Source organism: Sapajus apella, unplaced genomic scaffold (assembly GCF_009761245.1).
Source record: "Sapajus apella isolate SASKATOON/1434 unplaced genomic scaffold, GSC_monkey_1.0 scaffold29, whole genome shotgun sequence".
Classification (NCBI taxonomy): domain Eukaryota; kingdom Metazoa; phylum Chordata; class Mammalia; order Primates; family Cebidae; genus Sapajus; species Sapajus apella.
In genome coordinates this window covers 17,923,402-17,928,891 of record NW_022436969.1, presented here as the reverse complement: position 1 = coordinate 17,928,891, position 5,490 = coordinate 17,923,402, and the positions used below count along the sequence as shown (strand labels likewise).

Sequence of the window (5,490 nt, the reverse complement as noted above, 5' to 3'; positions counted from 1 at the left end):
TGACCTGGACTTCCAAGCATCTAGAACTGTGAGAAATAATTTCTGTTCTTGATACATGACTCAGTTGGTGGTATTTCATTACAGCAGCACAAAGACAGTCACATCGTGTGATATCGGCTGTAGGTTTTTTGAACAAGTACTTTATCAGGTTGAGGAAGTTCCCTTCTCTTCCTAGTTGCCTAAGAGTTTTTATCATATAAATGTCAATTATCCTCAAATACTTTCACTGTATCTATTGAGGGTGATCCTATGGGTTTTCCTTCATAGATTGTGCCATCTAAGTGTCCTCCTATGATGGAACAGTGGAAGACAGAAAAATCACATCCACAAGCCTCCATGCCTCTGTTTTTTTTTTTTTTTTTTTTTTTTTTGAGATGGAGTCTCGATCTTGTTGCCCAGGCTGGAGTGCAATGGCAAGACCTCGTCTCACTGCAGCCTCCGCCTCCTGGGTTCAAGCAATTCTCCTGCCTCAGCCTCCTGAGTAGCTGGGATTACAGGCCCCTACCACCACACACGGCTAATTTGGTAATTTTAGTAGAGATAGAGTTTCACCGTGTTGGCCAGGCTGGTCTGAAACTCCTGGCCTCAGGTGATTCCCCCTCCTCGGCCTCTCAGAGTGCTAGGATTGCAGACAGAGTCACCGTGCCTGGCCCCATAAGCCCTTTTAGTAAGAGCCCTAATCTATTCATGAGGGCAGAATCCTCAATCATCTCCCAAAAGCCCCACATCTTAATAGTACCAATATGGTGATTAAATTTCAACATGAATTTTGGAGGGGACACAAATATTTAAACTACAGCAGTGACTTCTGTCCAAAGAGTACAGTGGGGAAAAGGACAAGAAAGCAAGAGTAACTTCACAGTGGAGAAACCTGACAAACACTACATCAGCCAGGTGATCAAGATCAACATTAAGAGTCACTGCTCAGCCGGGCGCAGTGGCTCTTGCCCGTAATCCCAGCACTTTGAGAGGCAGAGGTGGGCAGATCATGAGCTTACCAACGTGGTAAAACCCCATCTCTACTAAAAATACAAAAATTAGCAGCATGTGGTGTTGCATGCCTGTAGTCCCAGCTACTCGGGAGGCTGAGGCAGGAGAATTGCTTGAACCTGGGAGGCGGAGGTTGCAGTGAGCCAAGATGACGCCATTGCACTCCAGCCTGGCAACAGAGCGAGACTCCGTCTCAAAAAGAAGAAAACGAACAAACAAGTCACAGCTCATGTAGACTGTGTGTATATGTGTGTGTGTGTCGGGGGGGAGTATGCTAGGATGTGATGACAATGACACTTTACCTCTGTCTTCTTCCTCCTAAGACCCATGACCCCAATCTAATCATGAGAAAAAACATCAGACAAATTCCAGTAGAAAAACATCCTACAAAATTCCTGACCAGTACTCCTCAAAACTGTCCAGGTCATCAAAAATAAGGAAAGTCTGAGAAACTTTCATAGCCAAGAAAAGCTAAATAGATTTGATGATTAAACATAATGTGATGTCCTGTGGGACCCTAGAAGCAAATAAGGACATTAGGTAAAAACTAGGGAAATGGGAATAATGTGTGGAATAATTCCTTTAGTTAATAGGAATGTATTGATATTGGTTAAATAACTGCAGCAAATATACCATTCTAATGTAAGGTGTGAATAGTAGGGAAACTGTGTACACGATGGGAGAGTATGTGAGAACTCTCCTATCTGCTTACTTTTTCTGTAAATCTGAAAGTATTTAACAAATTGTTTTAATTAAAAAGTTACCAGGGCCGGGCACAGTGGCTCACGCCTGTAGTCCCAGCACTTTGTGAGGCCAAGGTGGGTGGATCACCTGAAGTCAGGAGTTCAAGATCAGCCTGACCAGCATGGAGAAATTCCATCTCTACTAAAAATATGAAATTAGCCAAGTGTGGTGGCTCATGCCTGTAATCCCAACTACTCGGGAGGCTGAGGCAGCAGAATCACTTGAGCCCAGGAGGCAGAGGTTTTGGTGAGCCAAGATTGCACCATCACACTCCAGTCTGGGCAACAAGAGCAAAACCCCATCTAAAAAAAAAAGCAAAAAAAAGTTACCAGCCAGGCACAGTGGCTCATGCTTGTAATTCCACATTGGGGGATGAGGCAGGCGGATCACCTGAAGTCAGGAGTTCAAGACCAGCCTGGGCAACATGGTGAAACCCTGTCTCAAATAAACATACAAAAAAATAGCTGGGCATGGTGGTGTGCACCTGTAATCCCAGCTACTTGGGAGGCTGAGGCAGGACAATCACTTGAACCCAGGAGGCTGAGGCTGCAGGGAGCAAAGATCCTGCCACTGCATTCCAGCCTGAGCAACAGAGCAAGATTCTGTCTCAAAAAAAAGTTACCATTAAGAAAATGAAAAGACCAGCAGAAAATGGAAAAACATGTCTGATAAAGAATTTACATCCAGAATACATGCAGAACTTTTCTATTTAATTTTCTATTTAATATTTTATTTAGGAAGACTAATAACTGAATTAAAAAGAAAATAGATAAAAGACTTGAACAGACACTTCACCAGAGAAGATCATGCAAATGGCAAATAAGCGCAGGAAAAGATGCTCAGCATCATACTATATCATATCATTTATCATTGGTAAATGCAAATTAAACTATGATGAGATACTAATACTAGAATTGTTGCTATTTAAAAAAAACTGATAGGCTGGGTGCTGTAGCTCACCCCTGTAATCCCAGCACTTTGGGAGGTCAAGGTGGGTGGATCATTTGAGGTCAGGAGTTGGAGACCAGCCTCACCAACATGGTGAAACTCTGTCTCTACTAAAAATATAAAAAATTAACTGGTCATGGTGGTGCATGCCTGTAGTCCCAGCTACTGGAGAGGCTGAGGCAGGAGAATCGCTTGAACCCGGGAGGTGGAGGTTGCAGTGAGCCGAGATCTTGTCACTGCTCCACTGCACTCCAGTCTGAGTGACAGAGCAAGACTCTGCCTCAAAACGAACAAACAAAAACAAACACCTTTAACAAATACCAAATGTAAATGAGGACGTGAAGCTACTAGAAATCTTGGAATTTTGTATTGTTGATGGGAATATCACTTTGGAAAGTACTTTTGCAGCTTCTTAAAGAGTTCATAGATACTTACAGTGCAATTCAGAAATCCAGCTCCACGCAAAGATTTGCATTTGATGTTCATAATAGGTTTATGCAGGAAAACGGTGGGTCATCTACATTGATAAATCAGTTGACGTACACTTATGCAATGGAAAGCTTCTCAGCTATAAAAAAGAATGGACTGCTGACTCACACATCGGAACGGATAAACCTCAACAGCATTATGTAAAGTGAAAGAGAAGAAGATAAAGACAAATACTGTATAATTCCATTTATTGCTTTTTTTTTTTTTTTTCCTATTAGAACGTTTTTATCTGTTTTATTGATGCTTAAAGAAAACAGCCTTGCCCATAGCTCACTGTGGCCTGGAGTCATGACACCAACTTATATTTGGGCAATTAAGAAAGAGGCCAAACTGCATTCTTCTTAGAAGGTCTGTTCAGTTGATAAATGGAACTTAACTGATTTTTTTTTCATATAACCTTTAACAAGAACTCTTAAGTTGCATCGATTATGACCCAAGAGATAAGGGACCGATGGTAATTCTGATAGGCACCTCTGAAAAGATTTATCAGTTTTCTGTCCAGTTCCAGCCAGATTTTTTGGAAAACCTTGGGGAAGGAAAGACTGAAATTCCCCACGAGTCTGAGACTGTATGTTTTTACAACATTAATTGGAAAAAAGCAAGCATCCCAACGTGGCACCCAATAGACCTCTACAGAGAAAACCATTGACCAAATGAGCACTAGGAATCGTTGTTGTAGGCAGATGCTCCTTAATGGGACCTTGAAGGCCGAAAAAAAGATATTGCTGAGTCCGTTCCGGAAAGAATGGGCACCAAGCCTCGATAACATTCTCCAATTCCATGACATTTCAGTACCTTGAAAGCCTGATAAGTACTGGGGGCGGTGGCTCACACCTGTAATCCCAGCACTTTGGGAGGCCGAGGCAGGCAGATCACAAGGTCAAGAAATCAAGACCATCTTGGCCAACATAGTGAAAGCCCATCTCTACTAAAATGCGTTATGGTGTGTGCTTGTAGTCCCTGCTACTAGGGAGGCTGAGGCAGAAGAATTGCTTGAGCCCGGGAGGCGGAGGTTCCAGTGAGCTGAGAGTGCGCCACTGTACTCTGCCTGGCTCCTTGAGACAGAGCTTTGCTCTGGCTCAAAAAAAAAAAAAAAAGCCCGATAAGTGCTGATACATTTGTCAGGATACTTGTGGTTTTAAAGCAATGTCTGAACTCTTTCTAGTGGAATGAAAATTGCTTCTGTTGTCCCTGCAAGCACTGCTGCCACACCATGGGTTGCAAATTCTGGAGCACTGAAGTGTTTGTGGAAAAGGCAGGATAAATTCTCATACAGACCAAATGTAAGTGCAAGTGGAGTTGCTTTCTTTTTTTTTTTTTTTTGAGGTGGAGTCTTGCTTTATCACCAGGCTGGATTGCAGCGGCGCAATAAGGGCTCACTACAACCTTATCTTTCTAGGTTAAAGTGATTCTCCTGCCTCAGCCTCCTGAGTAGGTGGGACTACAGGCTCCCGCCACCATGCCCAGCTTATTTTTGTATTTTTAGTAGAAACAGAGTTTCACCATGTTGGCCAGGAGGGTCTTGATCTCTTGACCTTGTGATCTGCCAGCCTGGGCCTCCCCAAGTGCTGGGATTACAGGCATGAGCCACCGCGCCTGGCCGTGTAGTTGTCTTCTGCATCAATGGGGGAAGGATTCCAGGATACACGTTTTGAAATCCATCCCTTCTCATCGGGTTTTGCCATACAGCTGTTGTTGAGAGGGACCTTCTGAATGGGAAATGTGATTGGTACGTGTTGAAGGCTACACAGCAGCCACACAAATAATGCTTCATTTCACCAACATTTGTCATATAAGGTTATATATCTCATTTTGAAGATGTTAGTGTTGGTGGCCTCTTTTCATGAGCTTCTGAATCCATCATGTTGCTTAAGATCTTTCTTTTTCATGAAGGACTTTTTAAAATGTGTAACACCATCTGAGCCTGGAGTTTTGCAGGATGATAGCTCTTTGATAACGTTCCCAGTTGCTTCCATTGTTATTATTTTGTTAAGTTACCTCTTCTGGAGTCAATTTTGAGAACTGGATTTCCCATCGCCAAGGTGTCCTGCAGGATGGTGAGTGAGCCAGGGCCCACGAAGCCACCTATAATCCCATGTATGTGGAAAATTTGAAAGGGCTAGCTTGTAGTGACATAAAGCAAGGCAGTGGTTTCTATAAAGAGTTGACTGGGAACTGACTAGAAAAGACAGTAGGAAACTTTTCAAGGGTAAGGAAAATGTTTTCTATCATGAATATGGGAGTGGCTGTAGTTGTTTACATTTGTCAATCTTACCAAATTGTAAACTTAAAATTGCTCAATTTTCTTATCCATAGAAT

At 42.8% G+C, this 5,490-nt stretch overlaps 1 pseudogene; it reads right to left on the bottom strand.

The window, feature by feature from the left end:
- Positions 1-3,472: 3,472 nt before the first annotated feature.
- On the bottom strand, positions 3,473-5,129 carry LOC116561314 (annotated as a pseudogene).
- Positions 5,130-5,490: the final 361 nt, after the last annotated feature.